Genomic DNA, 18,284 nt, shown 5'->3' on the forward strand with positions numbered 1-18,284 from the left:
AAGTGTGCTTCTGTCTGAGTGAAAAGCAGCGCTTTTCATCGAGAATACCCTAAGTCCTACGACTGAATTCCCACAATTGTTAATAATACCTATTCCGAGAGTTTCTGATAAACAAATTCCCGTACATCAAAAACACAATGAAAGTTATGTAGATTACATAGACCTTGCGCGGTCTCACTGAACTGTATCACATAGCAACGCTTAAAACGATGTTACTTTCGTCATAACTATACAACAATGAATAAGGCGATAAATATCGTGGTATCTTTAAAGAAGTCTTGTACAAAGCCCAATATTTATTTTTCATCTTCATAAACGCCGTCAAGGTTGCGCAAACTCAAAATACGCAGCAATACTTAGTTGTGGTAAAGTAATACGTGACAATTTTATTATTTGTCGTTACAGTTAAGTCGCTCATAATATGTCGCTCATAATATGTCATTGAGTCGCTCATAATATGTCCATGAACATCGTACATTTATAAAGTTTCACTTATTCAGCGTAGAAATTTTCAAAGAATCCATAAGAACCTCACAAATTTGTCCACAGCTGGTGCCTATATTTGTTTAGGGAAAATTCAGACTTAGTCTTCAAATTTTTTAGGAAAGCAACGAGCAGGAGTCGGCTTTGTTTTCCCGGTCAATATGGTGAAGGCTGCGACCATATACTTCGCATCTTTTTTTTTTCACAACACAGGGGAACCAGCTTGCCCGGAAGTCAGGTGCGGTGGACCGTTCAATGTCGCGTGCTTTGTTGGGGACGAACTGTGCAAGTGCAGATGCGGTGAGTGAGTGAGGATCCTGCATAGTCATTTGCGGACCGCTAATCTTTTTTTGGCAATTTTAGAATGTAAGCGTATTTTTTATAGAAGTCCCACATGTCTCTTAAAGCCTGCCCATTGAGCCAATCAGTCTTTTATTATCCTTGAATTTGCCATGTGAAAAGCATGGCTCAAGATTAATTTTGGTCATCTGGGTTTCTTTAACTTGCAGCCGATGCTTTCATTGCAGCCGATGCAGCCGATGTTTGCATTTCGCTCTCATAGTAATGTAGATGCCGCGGTCTGCATCGAACCCGCGATCTAGCTCAGCAGCGTAATTATCGACTGGCCTGTTGTGGTGGTTGCCCACAAAGAATCGCTGAGTTCTTTTTTTCCAAGGAGAGAGCCACAACATGCATATCGTGCTTTCACAAAAAGAAAGAAGTCGATCCGAATGTAAACGTGAAGCTGGGGCCCTATAACGTACAACTATTGCAATATGTTTCTATTCCATTCTCTTGGCGTCAGATTTGCGTTACCACCAACGCAACCACCGGGCGGTCACCCACAGTCTTGTCTGAACAGACCAATCAAACGCTCTCCTCGTTCATAGGAGGTTACTTTTGTTTGCTTGAAAAACTAATAACATTGCCTTCACTGAGCGGCTTGTCGTATCTAATTGGCTGACAAGAGGCGAAGAGAACGCTCAAGTGGAGAGGGATTCGATGGGGCCGACCCACTGCACTTAAAGTCAATAACCGGATGAAGAGAGTGGTGTCGGCGTCTACGATTGATCGGCTTTCCCTTACTTAGCTTGTGGTGGCTGGTCGAAAATCGCGGCGGCATGCAACGGAAGCTCAAAAATGACGCTAAAACGGACACTCAGCAAAGAAGAGTTGGCAGAATGAGGGGGTAAACGTGCTGAAAGTGGTCGAAAACGTTACACGGCGATGCAAGAAGTTTAATTTTACGCAAATACACCCATGCTCTCCGGCAGGTGCGAGTAGCCAGCGTCTGAGCGATCGGTGGCAGCCATCTCTTATTCCTTTCGGAACGGGGCAGCCTGCGACTATTCCGAAGAAAATTCAGTTTTGTTCGGCATATTAATGCATCTTTATCTCGTGCACGTCACTTTGACGGGGTGAGTTCTTGCGGTTTTGTGACGTCGCGTGACAGGCAGGTGAAGTGGGTGCAGGCCGAAAATGTTTTAACAATAGGCAAGGGCTAATGGCGAAAAGGGGTCGAATCAGAAATAACTGTTTTTCTTTTTTCTGTCGAATCAGGCATAATAAGTGTGTAAACATCATATCAGATGGGGAGGTATCGCGGTTTCCGCGACGTCGCGTGACAGACAGGTAAAGTGGGGGTGGTCGAAAAAAGTTTTTGACCAATCGTGGAGGGCTGATAGCAGAATTGGAATAGAAAAGTTTGGAATAGTTTTACGTTATAGCGCCCCTCTACTACGATAGACTGCTGGACGAGTTCGTAAAACATGACAAGTTAGACGCAGCTCTACGAAATAAGCGCAATAAATAAGGAGGTGAGAGCACAAACACTTCTGTGGGCCTTTTGCTCTCGCTTTACTCATGCATCTGTCTTAATTTGTACCGCGGCATTTCGTTTAGGAAGCACGGATAACTTATGTACTATCGTTAGCAATATGAGCGGCAACACAGCAGCACGTGTCAGATAGCCTCGAACCCTGCTATGGGCGACACGTAGCGGCCGCCGTCGGAAAGAAAGTGTAAAGGAGGACGCTGTTCTAATAACTGCTGGCACTCCCACCGTGTGTCTCTTTATACAAAGTGCGAAACTTCGCATCACCAGCAAACACAGATAAAGCTGTTTGATATTGCGGTTCCTGATCAATTTGTGCACCGAAGCGCGGCGAATAGCAGCACTGTTGTGAAGCGTAAACATTCGATAGCTACTTCCCTGTGAAATCTACCCGTCTTTCTGGAACGCGTGAAACGATGCGTTCCTGAATATATACATCAGGTCCTTTGGGGGTATACCCAAAAATACCTTACGCTAAACGCAGGAACGTTCGCCTAAGAGCTGCGTTCTCAAAAAAAATTATTAAAGAAACATGATTGGAAAAAGAAAGACTCGCTGCAAGTCACTGTGCACTTAAACGCCTTGCCGGCTACCGGAGGCCAGTGAAGTGCCCTTAGCTGCCGGTTTCGACAAACGCAGGCACGGTGGGAGTGCCAACAGTTAACGCAAGAGCCTCCCCTTTTCCCCTCGGCTTTCGACAGCGCCATCCACGTATCGCTCTAACTCGGTTTAGAGGCTGTTTGCCACACGTTCGCGTGTTCCCGCTCATATTGCTCACGGTAGTACATCAACCATCAGGATGAGTTGAGCAAAAAAATCACTCCGTGATTGCACCCTATCGTGATCCTCTCAGATATTAAAAAAAAATTTTTTTCTGGAAGGCTTGTTCTTAGTTGGCCCCTTTGTGCACTAACTGAAAGCTAAGCAGCGCAGTTGCTCAAAATGACAAAAGTATCGAAGCTTTTAGCGTGATCACTAGATGCTGTCGGTCTGCATTTGTACTCTTTCCAGGCTTTGGGAAAGAGCTTCTTTTGCAGGGATGTTCTCTGGAAATAAATAAAGAGGACTAACTAGATCGTGTTATGCAAGAGTTTGCAGATAAGTAAACTGACTGCTATTTATTACGAAAACAGGGGAATCAAACTCACCAGCAATACTGAAACATCTGCTCAACATGTACGCAGAACGTTTACATCGCGTTTGTCTTTACACGCATATACACATTATAAGTTCATTATACACATTATAAGTCACACAATAAGTTTCTAGGCAACGAACTACAATAGCGCAAACTGAAACATACATTTATCAGTCTATTTCATTAAGCACTATCCGTATTTTCTGTTTCCCCGGAGTTTATTTGCATATCTCTCGAGGCTGCGATCTTGGCTCGTTTTCACTGCTAAGTTTGCGCAGAAGTCTTGCGTAATGTGTTTTGTTCGTTGTATAGGCGTTAGTTTGTGGGCTCTTAAGTTCAGTCTTTTATGGTGAGTTTCGTTTAATGGAAGCGCTTTAGTAAGCACCGAAGTAAATCTTCACTGATGAAAAAAAAGAAAATGACCCTGACGTATCAAAAGATTGCTTGCGCACATCTTTCGCAATTCTTACCAGAGCACGTAAGGTTCTTGTATGTTTCTTCTAATACATTGTCAAGTGTTTTACCTAATCCTTCTCTCACAACTATTGGCAGTGGGGGATGAAAATCCTTGTGCGCCTCTGCTGAACCACCAGTGCCTGCCGGGTCGTTCCGTCAGCTGTAAAAGAGCTGGCAGCAAGTGCACATGTAAATGTGTACCATAGTCGAGTCGCCCAAGTCAATGTACACATATCTAATAAAAGGCATTTTGAATAATAAAAACACGTGTATTGTGTATCGGTACTACCATTTACTCCGCTTACTGCTTGTGATTTTTTTTTGACCTTCTAAAGTAAAGCGAACTCATTTAATAAGGTGGAGATGTTTGTTTGCGGAATAGTTTATTCGCCGCGTTTTTGATGGTTTTGATGGTTTTTCTCAACATATAACCTCGTCGTGTGCATTGCTTGTGGGTAAAGAAGGTCTACATTCTGTGCAGAAGGCACGGAAAGCTAATCCGTAGCAACTATCGAAAGTACGAGAAACAACATTTGAATCCGTTATGTCAAGTGAACAGTCAGGGCTGACGATGTGAAAAAAAGGCATGTATGCCGACAGTCTTCAATTCGCATGCAATTCCTTAAGTGGAAGGCCCAACTCCGATACGGCCTATTCAAATACATGTACAAAGCAAAAAAAACTTTTTATCTGAGATCGCCCCAGGACTGATTTTAATGAAATTTCTTTCATTTGTGAGAGAAAGGTACATTCTAGTGACCGTTGCAAGCAGAATTTCTATTCAAGCTTTGAATATTGCTCAAAATTTTTTCAAAAATTTGCAAGTCTGCCAAATATAGAAGCACGAAGTTTACTAATTAATAGCTCTGCATCAAGAAGAGATATCGCGGTTTTGTAAACGGCATCCATAAAATTATTCAAAGCGGACAAATTCTGTGTGTCAATATATATAAAACGTGAATTTGTTACGTTGTTTACAAGGGTTCTGCAAATGCTGTATTTTCATAATTTATTTCATTTTATTTTATCATATTTTCATATTTTGTGCGATTCACGTGTAACATGTCAATTGTGTCCGCTTTAGATGTGCTATTAGATGTAAGTCACAAAATGGTGGTATCATTCTTCTTTGCTGAGTTAGAGTTGTAAACTTGATAGCTTGGTTTGCAGAAAATTTCCGATTTTCGCCAGTTTTAATAAAAAGTTGACTACATAAATAAACAACCGAAACCAACAGTCACTAGAGCTTAAGTTTTTTTTTAAATGCAAGAAACATCGCCAAATTCGGTGCAGTGGTTGCCGACAAAAACGAATTCTCCTCCTACGTGTATTTAGATAGGATCACCCGAGCTAAAGCTTCCTCTTAAGGACTTCTCTTGAGAGTCGTGGACGGTGTTCTAAACGGTTGGAATATGTGAGGAAAGTGCAGCGCGTGCACAAATCATGTAATTTCCAAATTCAGAAGAAAAATGCACCCCTGAACATTATCGCGGGCTGCCAAGGAGATGTAGCCATAGGCGTGCAGGCAGTCAACGTCTCAGACAGGTGTGCATATAGGGAGGCGAAGCATAATCCGTCTTTGAAGAAAATATCCTCTTTAGGTGGGGCGCTCCCTATTTTCTGCATTGGGTCAGTCTATTTCTATCATTTGTCGCGCTGGGAGATTACGCAAATTGTGCAGCATCAAAATGTGGGCCAGTCCCGAACGGTGTGTAGCCTAAAGTCATTCTCGTGCGTTTGTAGAGTCTAAAATAAAGGCCAATCCCGAAGGTACCATTGCCTAACAATATGTGAGATGTTTCCGTGTGCACGTGATGTCCAAAAATGTGCTTCGATTCGAAGATAGTAGAGTCAACTAACTGATATCATCCGAAGCTCCTCAATCTCCCCGTATTAGTGGGTCGACGTTATAGAGTGCCGTACGCAGTGGCTTAGCCACAGTCTCAACCATAACTCGCTGAAGAAGACATTGTTTTTCAGGGACCTAAAAAAAAGGCTGAATCCATCGCTTTGCATTCTTTCTTTTTAATAATAAAACATTACGCCGTGACAATGAAGCGACGTCTGCGAATACAACATTCCCCTCAGAAAGCACACCCAAAGAGAAAGACATATAAAGGAAACAAATATGTCCAATTTTGTAGTTCCTACCATTGAGTGCGGACCATAAACCAGGCTTCGAATTTCCAATGTACCTCATTCCGCATGCTAGACTGACCCTTGAAGTGAGAAACCCGCACATACTGAAGCTCATGTATCCCTGATGAAATAGCGCTGACACATCCTAGTGAGCTGCAAGAAGCTTCAATAACGTCTGCATTTTGAAACCAAGAATCGCGCATGAACAAAGAGATACTTTAAAACTACCTTCCGTGTGAAATAAAATGAAAGAAAGTGCTTCAGGCGGCGCAAGTAGCACTGTCTAATAAAGGGCTGAAGTCATACCCTGCCTAAAGCTACGCAAATAGTGCACCCAAACTATAGATACTTGATACTGCCAACTGAGATTTTTGTAATTTATGGGCAAACACCCGACCAGTGCGCATTTTATTACCCTGGCGCTGGTTAGAATCCTCCATTTACTGGATTAAAAAAAACAAAGTGTTCCTTCAATAGGTTGAACTGAAATTACAATTTTGCATTGTGTGTTTGAACCACACAAACTCAAGCAATAGCTTTATTTTTTCTTGACATCAAAAGAAATAAATATTCACTAAATCTCGCTACATTTATTAGCTTAAAAAGTAAATTTTCCCTGGACAAGACCGCAACGGACATGACCGCTACTTAGCCATACTGAAGAAGGGAACATTGGTGAAGACATACTATAAAAAAAGAACAAATACTGTAATGTACAGGTAATATATGCAGCTTTCTCAGATGTTTCAGATTTTCTTTACTTGCCTCAGTCTGCTTTGTCAGAAACACACAGCAGACAGCGGCAAATAAAGAAAATTTCTCGCGTGCACAACATAACTTGCATGAGACGTCTGGCGTCAAAGAACTATTAACAAAATCGTCGCTAGAAAAGAATGAGGAAGCACATGCACTTTTCATTGGAAATAGTTTGCACAAAATTGTCGCGCAGCACTTTTACAGGTATTGTTGTTAAATCAATGCCCTTATTTTGAAATTTATTTAACACGGTAGCGAGCCGATATCGCAGCATCCGCTCTCCCACATTTCGCCATTGCGTGTAGTGTACGTAATTTCATTATTTGAAGCCTTGCAAGCCTTTTTGATGTGTTGTTCCTTTCTTATTTATTGCATAAAAGTGGGATAGGTTGACATCATCAAGTAGCGCCACAATAACTATGTGCGTTTTGTTGAACAGTTCTGGAGTATGGGCCAAATAACGCAGTCTACACACTCTGCGAATTACCCGTCTTCGCCGAAATAAAAGCTTAATAAAGTTTGCCGTTGCTGTTTCTTGTGGCTGGTCTTCGCCAAGGGAAGCGCACTGGCTCTAAGAATGGAGAATAATGATGAATTTTACAAAACAACTTTGATTAAATTGAAAAATTTCTGCAGTAACGCCTCATAAAACCTGCAGTTCGAGACATTTTGTTGACTAGGAAGCCGACATGACTATCATGATACAATGTATCTGAAAAATAAACGCCTATTTGCTTGAACGATTGCACGTATTCAACTGATACATAATTGAGAGTCAGTGGCAGTGTCTTGAAAAAATTGTGATGTGGATGGAAAACGACTGCTCTGGCTTTAGTGACATTCTATTTTCGATTGTTTCCTGATAAGTGTTCCGTCACTACTCAAACTTTGTCGGTGTGTTTCACGGCATCGACAGGAGAGTGACCACCAAGAAAAAAGACTTGAGTCGTCGGCACAATTGATGTAATTAGCCACGTTGGCTGGATTAAGAATTTCATTAATAATAAAACTGTATACAGCAACATACACGACAGACGCTTTTCGCTGACATTCCTGGTGCTGTGTGTGTGGTGTTTCCAAGTCACCTACAAACATTTTGTCAAGAGAAAATGATTTAAAATTTAGACTGAAATTAGAACGGCGCGCATTAAAAATTGCATGTGAATAGGTGCCACAACGTACCAATGTGAGGTTACAAAGCCCGCATATTTTCTTACGTTAAAACTGGGAGACACGATAATTTTCGATTGGACCTCCCAGCGTTTTTTTACTTTGAACGCATATAAAACCCTGTAAAACCCTGTCCCATTCCAATGGGAGTGCCAGCAGGCAAGTATAAAAATCAGGCCTAGATCTTACGTTGTGTTGCGCCCTTATTCCGACACTTTTTTGTTATCATACAGATTCTTTATGAATAGGCTATGAACGCAGCGCACATGGCCTTTTTGCTGATGAGTTGCTAGACTAATGCTTCGCAATGTAATACTTTGACTTTAATACCCTAAGTTTCAGAAGGGCTTCGAAGGCAGTTGTTGAAAGGGCAGGTTTAGAGCCAGTCTAATATTATTTTAGGCCAATTTTCAATTAATCTAGAAAATTGAACCTACTCCGTGATATAGATAATCAAATTTCAATGCGCATCTCAGGAATTACCGTAACAGAGTGCACTGGCTGTGCTGACAAACGATTCTCGCTATCATATCAGTCCGTTACGACCCGCGACGAAAAGCCGTCAAGAACTTCAAACTCAAAAAACTCAACTTGGCGAACAAATTCAACGTGACAAACTCAACTCGGCAGCCAGTCGTGGCAGTTACTGATTGGGCATGCTTCGCCTCGCGAGCATGCGCCTCCATGTACCCTATTAGTATTCACTTCAACATGCCATCATTCAAACTTCGTCACACACTTCGTTAAGGGGCATTTGCAGTCCACGTAGCATGAGAAAGTGCTCGGCTGCGATAGTGCCTAGAGTGATAGGTAAAGTTCGATAGTGAACATCTCGCATTTCGTTCGATATTCTAGGTTTCACAAAACAGGGGAACTGTAGTGTGTGACTGTGTCCAAATCTGCAAATAAGTTACCTCTACCTAAGGCACCAATTAAAAAGATATTTAAGAAACGTTTGTTCATTAGTCGACTGAAACTCGCATTGCTAGCTCCCTAGTATGGCCACCGCCAAAAGAACGTCCATGCAAAACGCGCGTCCATAATGGTAATAACCTTTTTATAAATAAATCTGTATACTACAAAAAAGAACTATGCTCTTTAAGCAGGCACTTATAAATCTGGCCAGCACACAGCCATGCTATGCAATCTCCATTTGGTTCTCTCTCTCCTCATTCGCGTTCCACAAACGAGGGATTTTGAAGGTGTAATTCCTTCACATTGGCTAATCTCAATTTCAATAGCAGTTTCATTATACTCGTGCTAATGACACTCCGTCCCTCCCAAATAAGCTCAATGCCCATCGCCTAACAAATCAACGTAACTCAGTTTTCACACTGGTAACTTGACGAACGTCCGTCAAGTACGTGTGCAATGGAAACAGAAAAAGAATTACAAGTGCTGTGCGGACCACTCTTTTTTACAAAAGGACGCGACTAAATATAAAGATGACTTTAGAATGTTTTATTTCAATCAGATCTGTTTCCCTCAGTTTTGCAATTCATAACTTCATGTTTAGGCGCTTATCAAAGGCTTTTAAAAACAGAGAAGCAAAACCTACTTGAACTATCGTACTTAGATGTGTAGTTTTTATTCTATCAATTACTCGCGGATACCGGCAGTTCCCTGTACACGAGACCATTACAGAAGCTAACGAATACGATAGGTCCCATTTTATACTTTTCTTTTGCCCTAAATTTGTTTTTTGCTTATTAAGAGAGTAAACGCAGCTTCCCAGAGCGCCGAAATAACTCTTTGCAACATTTCCGCAGGTCCTTTTCTGACGCCGTTAACTGACAGCTTACGTTGTGATTGACTGCTTCACAATAACTGACTGCTTCGCAATACGATCGCTACCAGCAGAGCGCCCGACGTGTGCTAAAAAGTGCTAGAAATCATGAGCGCCAGTTTTCTTTGCTGCTTCGGTCCTACACGATCGGAAGACGCAGCCCATGTCTAGCACGCTTCCTGTATCCGTTCGGTGAATCAACAGCGGAAACATTGTACTCGCTCTACAAATACACAGATCGTTCCTCTACTACCGCCTTCCGGCCATCTATTTCGCCACTTACAAGTGTCGCGGTAGCTCGTGCATTTGTTCTACTATTGCTTCGCAATCCTATCCTCTGGTGCTCGACCTTTCACAAATTCTATGCTTCTTGCTTCGTTCATTAGGTACAGCCTTTCAGAGCAACCACGACTTGATATAACGGTTGCATTGGTGGCAAAAAGTACAGACGTACTCCTCGTTCTATTGCCGGGCTGCAGTACGATGAAGTTCACCGTGATCAGTTTCCTTCTCTGTGGCCTCGCTGTCTCCGTTGTCTCAGGTAAGTTCCTATTGATTTTCGGTGACCTGGAATTTATTTCTTTCGCACAAACAAACGCTCAACGTTGCACACAATTGCTATTTTTCCTTGCTTTCAATTTATTGTCTCAATCGTCCGTCATGCTACACTGCCATACTGCCTGCCAGTGGTGAAGTGAAAGTACTCTATGGCTTTCGTAAAAGAGAAAGAGTTCACGGTTGTACTTAACTTTGTGGCTATAACTATAATGTCTGTGGGCTAAAATAGAGGTAATTTCCGGCTTCTGAGTGAACATACAATGGCTGTCAGCTGCATGATGCCAAGAAACTTTCAACGGTTGGTCATTATTTCTGCTTTTTATGAAGCAGGGTTGTGAATAATGCCACCTAGCTAAACCCTTCAGAAAGATTATCCAAAATATTCAATATATGTCTCTGCTTTCAACTTCGCCACTCCAGAGGAACCGGAATGCCATCAAGTTAATTGCCCCAATAAATCAAAAATCGGGTGCTTCATTAAGGTGGACAAGTGCCAGTGCTTTTGTGGTGAGTGTACAATGTTCTAGTTCAACTTTGACAGGAGTGACCTCTCATATTAAATGAAAACATTGAAGTTTTGTCGAGTTCCCGCGTGCAGTATATGCTCAATGCATTCACAGCACTGTTAGTTGGATTTCACTTGCCCATCGAGCGCTTGTGGAAAACTGTCAGTCCTCTTTAACGTGCATACATACATACATACATACATACATACATACATACATACATACATACATACATACATACATACATACATACATACATACATACATACATACATACATACATACATACATACATACATACATACATACATACATACATACATACATACATACATACATACATACATACATACATACATACATACATACATACATACATACATACATACATACATACATACATACATACATACATACATACATACATACATACATACATACATACATACATACATACATACATACATACATACATACATACATACATACATACATACATACATACATATTGGCCAAAAGTTTTCGGGCTGCACTCACTTCACCTGCCTATCCCGCGACATCACAAAACCGCAAAAATCCAAGTGTCAAAGTGACGTGTACACGTTAAACATGCATTATTACGCCGAGAAAAAACTGAATTTTCTACTGAATAGCCGCAAGCTGCGCGGTCCGAAAGGAATAAAAGATGGCTGCCGTCGCTTGCTGAGGCACTGGCTACTCGCACCTGCCGGAGAGCCCGGGTTTATTTGCGTTTAATAAAGCTTGTTGCATGCCTGTGTAACGTTTTCGAGCACTTTCGGCACGTTCACGATCTCCTTCTGCCAACTCTTCTTTGCTGAGGATTCGTTTTAACGTTACTCTTAAGCTTCCGTCGCATACCGCCGCGATTTTCTACCAACCAGCACAAGCTAAGTAAGGGAAAGCAGACCAATCTCAGATGCCGGCGCCGCCCTCTTCATCCTAGTATCTGTTTTCAATTCTCTGGCTCGGGCGCATCGACAGCCTCTCCACTTGGGCGTGCTCCTCGTGTCCTGGCAGCCAATTACAGACCAAAAACGGCTCAATGTAGGCAATGTTGTTCGTTTTCAAAGCAAAGAAAAGTGTCCTCCTATGAACCAAGAGAGCGTTCGATTGGTCTGTTGAGACATACCTACGAGTGACCACCCGATGCTTGCGTCGGTGGTTACGCAAATTTGACGTCAGGAGATTGGAATAAAACATGTTGGAATAGTTTTACGTTATACGGCCTCTACAGTCAAATAATTGAAAATATCTTTCTTTGTTTGCGCAGCCACGGACGAAGCTCCCTGTCATCACCTTATCAATAATTTCCTGGACGACTGCACATCTGACGAGTTATTCCAGTGTTCCACGGAACACTTCACCTGCAAGTGCCGGTGCGGTACGTTAGCGCCCCTTCAAGGGATAATACTGTGTTCAATTTCTCGTACTCTATCAGAACGAAAAGAGCTAATATTAAAAATATAGAGACAAGGAAACAAAATTAGGAGTATTCCTTGATATATGAAAAGCTTTTGCCAGAATTGACCACGGAACACTATTAGAAAAATTTAACTGGGGCCCTATCACGTAAAATTATTCCAATATGTTTTTATTCCTATCTTCTGACGTCAAACTGGCGTAACGGGCGACGCAAGCATCGGGCGGTCACCCACAGGGTTGTCTGAATAGACCAATCAAATGCTCTTCTCGTTCATAGGAGGTCACTTTTGTTTGCTTGAAAAGCAAATAACATTGCCTACACTGAGGGGCTTGTCTTATTTGATTGGCTGACAAGAGGCGAGGAGCACGCTCAAGTGGAGAGGTATTCGATAGGGCCGAGCCACTGCACTGAAAATCGATAACCGGATGAAGAGGGTGGTGCCGGCGTCTGCGATTGGTCCTCTTTCCCTTACTTAGCTTGCGGTGGCTCGTCAACAATCTCGGCGGCATGCAACGGAAGCATAAGAATGACGCTAAAACGGATCCTCAGCAAAGAAGAGTTGGCGAAACGAGGTCGTAGACGTGTCAAAAGTGCTCGAAAACTTTGCATGGCCAAGGGAAAAGTTTCATTATACGCATTAACTCCATGCTCTCCGGCAGGTGCGAGTCGCTAGTGCCTGAGCGATCGCTGGCAGCCATCTTTTATTCCTTTCAGAATGGGGCAGCCTGCGGCTATTCAGAAGAAAATTCAGTTTTGTTCGGCATATCACTGCATCTTTATCGCGTACATGTCACTTTGACACGTGAGTTTTTGCGGTTTTGTGACGTCGCGTGAGGGGCAGGTGAAGTGGGCGCAGCCCGAAAACCTTTGACCAATAGCCCAGGACTAATGGCGAAGAGGCGTCGAATCAGAAATAACTATTCTTTCTTTTGTTCGGTCAAATCATGCATAATTCGTGTGTACACGTTATATCAGATGGGGAGCTATCGCGGTTTTCGTGACGTCGCGTGACAGACAGGTGAAATAGGGGTGGTCCAAAAAAGTTTTTCACTAATCGCGGAGGGCTGATTGCAGAATTAGAATAGAAAAGTTTGAATAGTTTTACGTTATAGAGCCCCTGTTATAGTACACGCGGAATTGTTTTAGATTAATTTAGAAGGTACCAAACAAATAGAAAGCGATGCGTATCAATAAATAGAAAATTATCTTGGTTTAAACTTATTTAGCAAGGTGTGCCTCAAGGTAGCATATTTGGACTACTACTATTTATCATTTATGTAAATGACATTGTAAATATTAATGACTAGATTAAGTATGTTATTTACGAAGATGACACTAGTTCATTCTTCTCAGGAACTAAGGAGGTTGAACTCATGAATTTTGGTAATGAAATACTTGGCAAAATATACAACTGGTCAGTAAAAAAATATCTCCGGTTAAACTGCTCCAAGAGAAAAGCGGTCCTCTTAAGAGCGAAGTCCACGCCTTGTGATCTCACCCGGTGCCTCACACTCAACCACACAAAAATAGAACTTTCCACTACAACAAAACTGTGGGTGTTATCTTTCATGAATTGATGCTGTGGTACCACCACATCGATTACTTACGAAATAAGCTTACTAAAGCGTTAGGTATGTTGCGCAGATGCCAGAGGCTACTACCAATACCACAGAAACTTATGGTTTATACCACACTATTTGCTTCTCACCTGCGCTATTGTAACCTCGTCTGGTCCAATAGTACTAAGAACGCATTAGGTAATTTAGTTTCACCTCAAAAGAATGACTTACGTGCCATTTCAGACTTGCCTTACGATGCACATACGCGTGATATATTCGGAAAGTTTAAAATTGTATTAGTAGACAACATTTACGATTATCAACTTATGTGTTCTTTTTAACTTGACATGATTAAGCGTAATAATCATATCATAAACATCACGGACTTACAGCAGAATGGTTCTTTTCACCTAAATCGATACACTTAACACTGGGCAGTCCCTAGCCAGCGGACTAACTATGGTCTTCAAGCACTCTGCTACTTACTATATTCCCTCAACACTTCACAAATACAGTCTAAGTGATGTAAACATATGTCATGTATCCAAGTACACATTATTGCAAAAACTTCTGCGAATGTTAAGTTTTATTTTATCGCGTAAAAATATTGCTTTGCCATTTCAAGGTTCTCATTTCTGGTTTTCGTGCATATATGTATGTGTGTATGCCTGTGTGTATGTACACACACACACACACACACACACACACACACACACACACACACACACACATATATATATATATATATATATATATGTGTGTGTGTGCTTTTGTGTGTGTGTATACACATTTTATATATATGTATATATACACACACACACACACATATATATATATATATATATATATATATATATATATATATATATATATATATATATATATATATATATATATATATATATATATATATATATATGTGTGTGTGTGTGTGTGTGTGTGTGTGTGTGTGCATGTGTATACACATATGTGCCTGAACCTTGCCACAAGTATGCACACCGAATATCTTGCCATGTTGCTGCCTGTTCACGAGGAGGTGGGACTAGTCAAACTGCCGTTATGCAAGTTTTATCCTGCCATCTCCACCGCTTTGTATACATCAGTGTACTTATGGGGTAAATAAACTTCCTCTCCCTCCTCTTCTACTGGTTGCATGAAGAGCTTTAGTGCTATTTATTTATTTATATTTTTCCTGTTCCCATGTGTTGGCGCAAATATTCTACCCGAATCATTCCTCCGTTTTTTCTTCCACATACATTAGTCTCTGCTGTGCATTTTTTTTTCTCCGCGTACGCGTGTTCTGATGCGACGAACTAATCATTTTTGGTGCCTAGAAAACGAAAAAGTGTTTTCCAACTGCCCAACGCAATCTTCAAGCCCAGATTTATCCATTATCGCAAATGTCCTTCGCATGTGTGGCATTTACATCGCTTACTAGTCTGGACGGTATTGTCACCATGCACATGCTTTCAATATCGTTCAAATTTCACTTGGGAACATCGCTTGCTTTAGAGACCTTACAGGACGCGCTTCATAAAATTCATGCAGTATGCACATTTATCATCTTATTTATTCTCATTTCAGTTCCTGAGTGAGTCCTTGGCAATGTTTCTCTCTCAGCACAGATCTTCAGTGGAGTGCTACGTTGCGCCTACTTGTTCTAAAACCTACCCCGTGTACTATGTGACATTGCAGAAATAAAAGTACTATACGAATGAAACCGTGGCTGTGTAAGATTATTTTGGTCAGCAGTTTCAATCAATTGGTTTCTATCTACAGTGCCATGTCCTCTTTATATCAAGTCGCTAATGAAGGTTTTTTACTTCGTTGTAATTGTAAACGGGGCACTTGTGGTACTTTTAAATAAGTTCAGCTCGTTCTAAACTTGCTATGTAACTTACAGATTACGGTAAGGTTACTCAAAGCCTAAGAGCTGAGCAAAGTCTATTGGGTAGAATTAGTAGACGACTGAGTAGGGGACCTGAAAAGAGGACTATGCGGTAGAACAAGTTCCTGGCCTATATATCTTCGAAACCATTTAACACGCGGGCTATAGCCATACTCAACTATATTAAAAGCAAAACGTTCTGTGCGGCAAGTTGTCAGACACCTGCGGCTTGCCACATGTGGCCCTCGGCGTACCGGGAAAACATGCGAGCGGCCATGTTTTTCTGCTGCCGAGTGGTTCGGTCTCGAAAGCCATTTTTAGCGGCATGTCTCTCTGCTGCTGACCACGAACAAAACTGAGCAGCGGCCCATTCATTCACGCACGCAAATGCCATGTGGTGCTATCACGGTCTCAGGATTGCTGATCATCGTCGCAGCACTTGCACCTCAGCTGCAACCTAGAAAGTCCTCGACGCGGGGGTATACGGACGGCCACAAGGATAGCGATACCAATGCTAGCACGTTTTTCTTCGGGCGGATTTCCCTGCATTGTTTTCCGCTATACTCGCGGTAATCTTTCGGTGGCTATGAAGTGAAAGCTACGGGCGAGTCGCTGCTGTGCATGTGTTACAGCACCAAGTAGTCCGGCTGCGCTTGACAGTACTTTTGGTTGGTCGAAACAGACGCCGAATCGAAGCAGCATCCATGTGCGAGGGTTTGTGTTTGCCCAAACGCGGAAGGTAAAAGCCTCAAAACAAGTAAACTTTTGCACTAGGTCGTGTGTCCTATGTTACTTAACTGTCGCTAGTAAGGTGTTTATATTTTCTGTTCTCCAGCCTAACCTAACGTGGATTAAAACGCGGGAATCTTTTCAGAAACGCGCACCCTTGTGCGCATTTTGCCTCCGTAGTTGTTCCTTCATAGCCACAGAAAGTTGTCCGCGAGTATAGCGTGGTCACGGTTTTACCGTTTGCGTAGCTCTTTTCCATTCTTCAGAGTAGATCAACGAAAGCATTTCAAGACATACCTCCTGCCACCACTTTCACTCCACGGTATACTATCCTTCAAGCACAGAAAAAGAAAACACGTACGCTAACAATAACGCGCGCGAAATAATTAATATCTTTTTTTAGGTACGCTCTACAAAAACTGCATTGAAATCTGACATGAGCCAAATAATTAAGCAAGACTAAAATTCTTTTTTTAGTTGTCCATGTAGACTCAGACACCCCATATAAACAGGCATATCTAGTGGGCTCCATTTAAGTTTTACAGCTAATGCGTTCGATTTCCATGCTTGAATCTAATATTGTTATCAGTGTTATCTGCCTCAGTGTTTAGTTCTGTTATTGTTTGTGCACATTTGTAATGACTACAAGAGGGCACGGCGATCAAATGTAAGTTTGTGTGCAGTGTTACAAACCTCTCACGTGGCGCAAGTGGCGCACGACCCGTTTATAGCAGCACCAGGCATCTTCGTAGGGTTCTTTTACCAATTTTACTTAGACAATTTTTATTTGACGTCTAGCCAAGCTAGGCTGCTCAAAGGAGTGATGTTAACAAAACTTAGACGCGCTTCGTGATATAAAGAATCTACGACATGCTTAACTTTGCTACATGCTCTTTAGAGAGACACTGAAGAGAAATTACCTGCTCTGTAGTAGTAGATAATCTTTTTGCAACACAAATAACGATACCCTTCTAGTTCGATAAAAGGCATCGTAAACGATACAAAACGCGAGAACGAAAAAAACTACAGTGGTGACGCCCTTGAAGTTTCCGCGCAAGCTAGTCAAGGTGTCATGGATTTTGGATGCGTCTGTTTGGGCTTAGATAACTTTTCATTGGTAAAGATTGACTGCATTGTATTCTAAGGAAGACAGGCTGAATTTAGCAATATTTTAGGAATATTACTGAGCCACGATGGAACAATGCAAGAAAATAGATCGAAACACCTGACGTCGCAGTGACGTATGAGCTCTGTGGTTTCAGCCCTATATTACACAAATAAAATTTTGTCCATCATTTTCTCTTTTAACACTGACCATATATCCACAAACTTAATGGAGAGTCCTGAAAGGGCAGTCCAAGGATGAATAAAATGATATCGTGCTTATATTTTCGTAAATTTAAAAGTTTTATTGGATATTTTTTCACGCAGTTCATCGAAAATTGCTTCATGTGCTGTTTGTTTATGATGCCGTAATAGCTTGCCAGGCCTAACAAATTTGATTATGTATTAAAGCCTTGCCAGACGATCTATGATAGTGGGAAGAAACATTATTCGGTCCACAACTGCAATCTGTGCACTAATCAAAAACGCAGGTAGATATAGTTAAATTAACAAGATGATGTAACAAATGGACACGCTAACAGACAATTTACTCACGGAGACAATTTTCTTGAACACATGCTCGTGCAGAAACACTCGCTCGGCCCTAGCTAACTTTCCCCCTGACCTAAGCACGTGCAAGAAACAGGGACGCTGAAGTTAAGCGTGCATCCACGACGAAAAATTAGTAAACGAACATGTCTGCCACCATGAAGGAGCTAGACTTACTGTTCTGT

The 18,284-nt window shown here is 41.7% G+C and overlaps 2 long non-coding RNA genes across 2 annotated transcripts; both read left to right on the plus strand.

Moving 5' to 3' along the window:
- Positions 1-693: 693 nt before the first annotated feature.
- Positions 694-4,177, plus strand: LOC142587082 (uncharacterized). Its single transcript, XR_012829349.1, has 2 exons — positions 694-783; positions 4,008-4,177. It is a non-coding gene; the product is annotated as an uncharacterized LOC142587082 (long non-coding RNA).
- Positions 4,178-10,039: 5,862 nt separating this feature from the next.
- LOC142587083 (uncharacterized) lies at positions 10,040-15,546 on the plus strand. The gene is made up of 3 exons (XR_012829350.1): positions 10,040-10,303; positions 10,741-10,827; positions 15,414-15,546. It is a non-coding gene; the product is annotated as an uncharacterized LOC142587083 (long non-coding RNA).
- The last annotated feature ends 2,738 nt before the right edge of the window (positions 15,547-18,284 follow it).

This window comes from Dermacentor variabilis, chromosome 7 (assembly GCF_050947875.1).
Source record: "Dermacentor variabilis isolate Ectoservices chromosome 7, ASM5094787v1, whole genome shotgun sequence".
NCBI lineage: Eukaryota > Metazoa > Arthropoda > Arachnida > Ixodida > Ixodidae > Dermacentor > Dermacentor variabilis.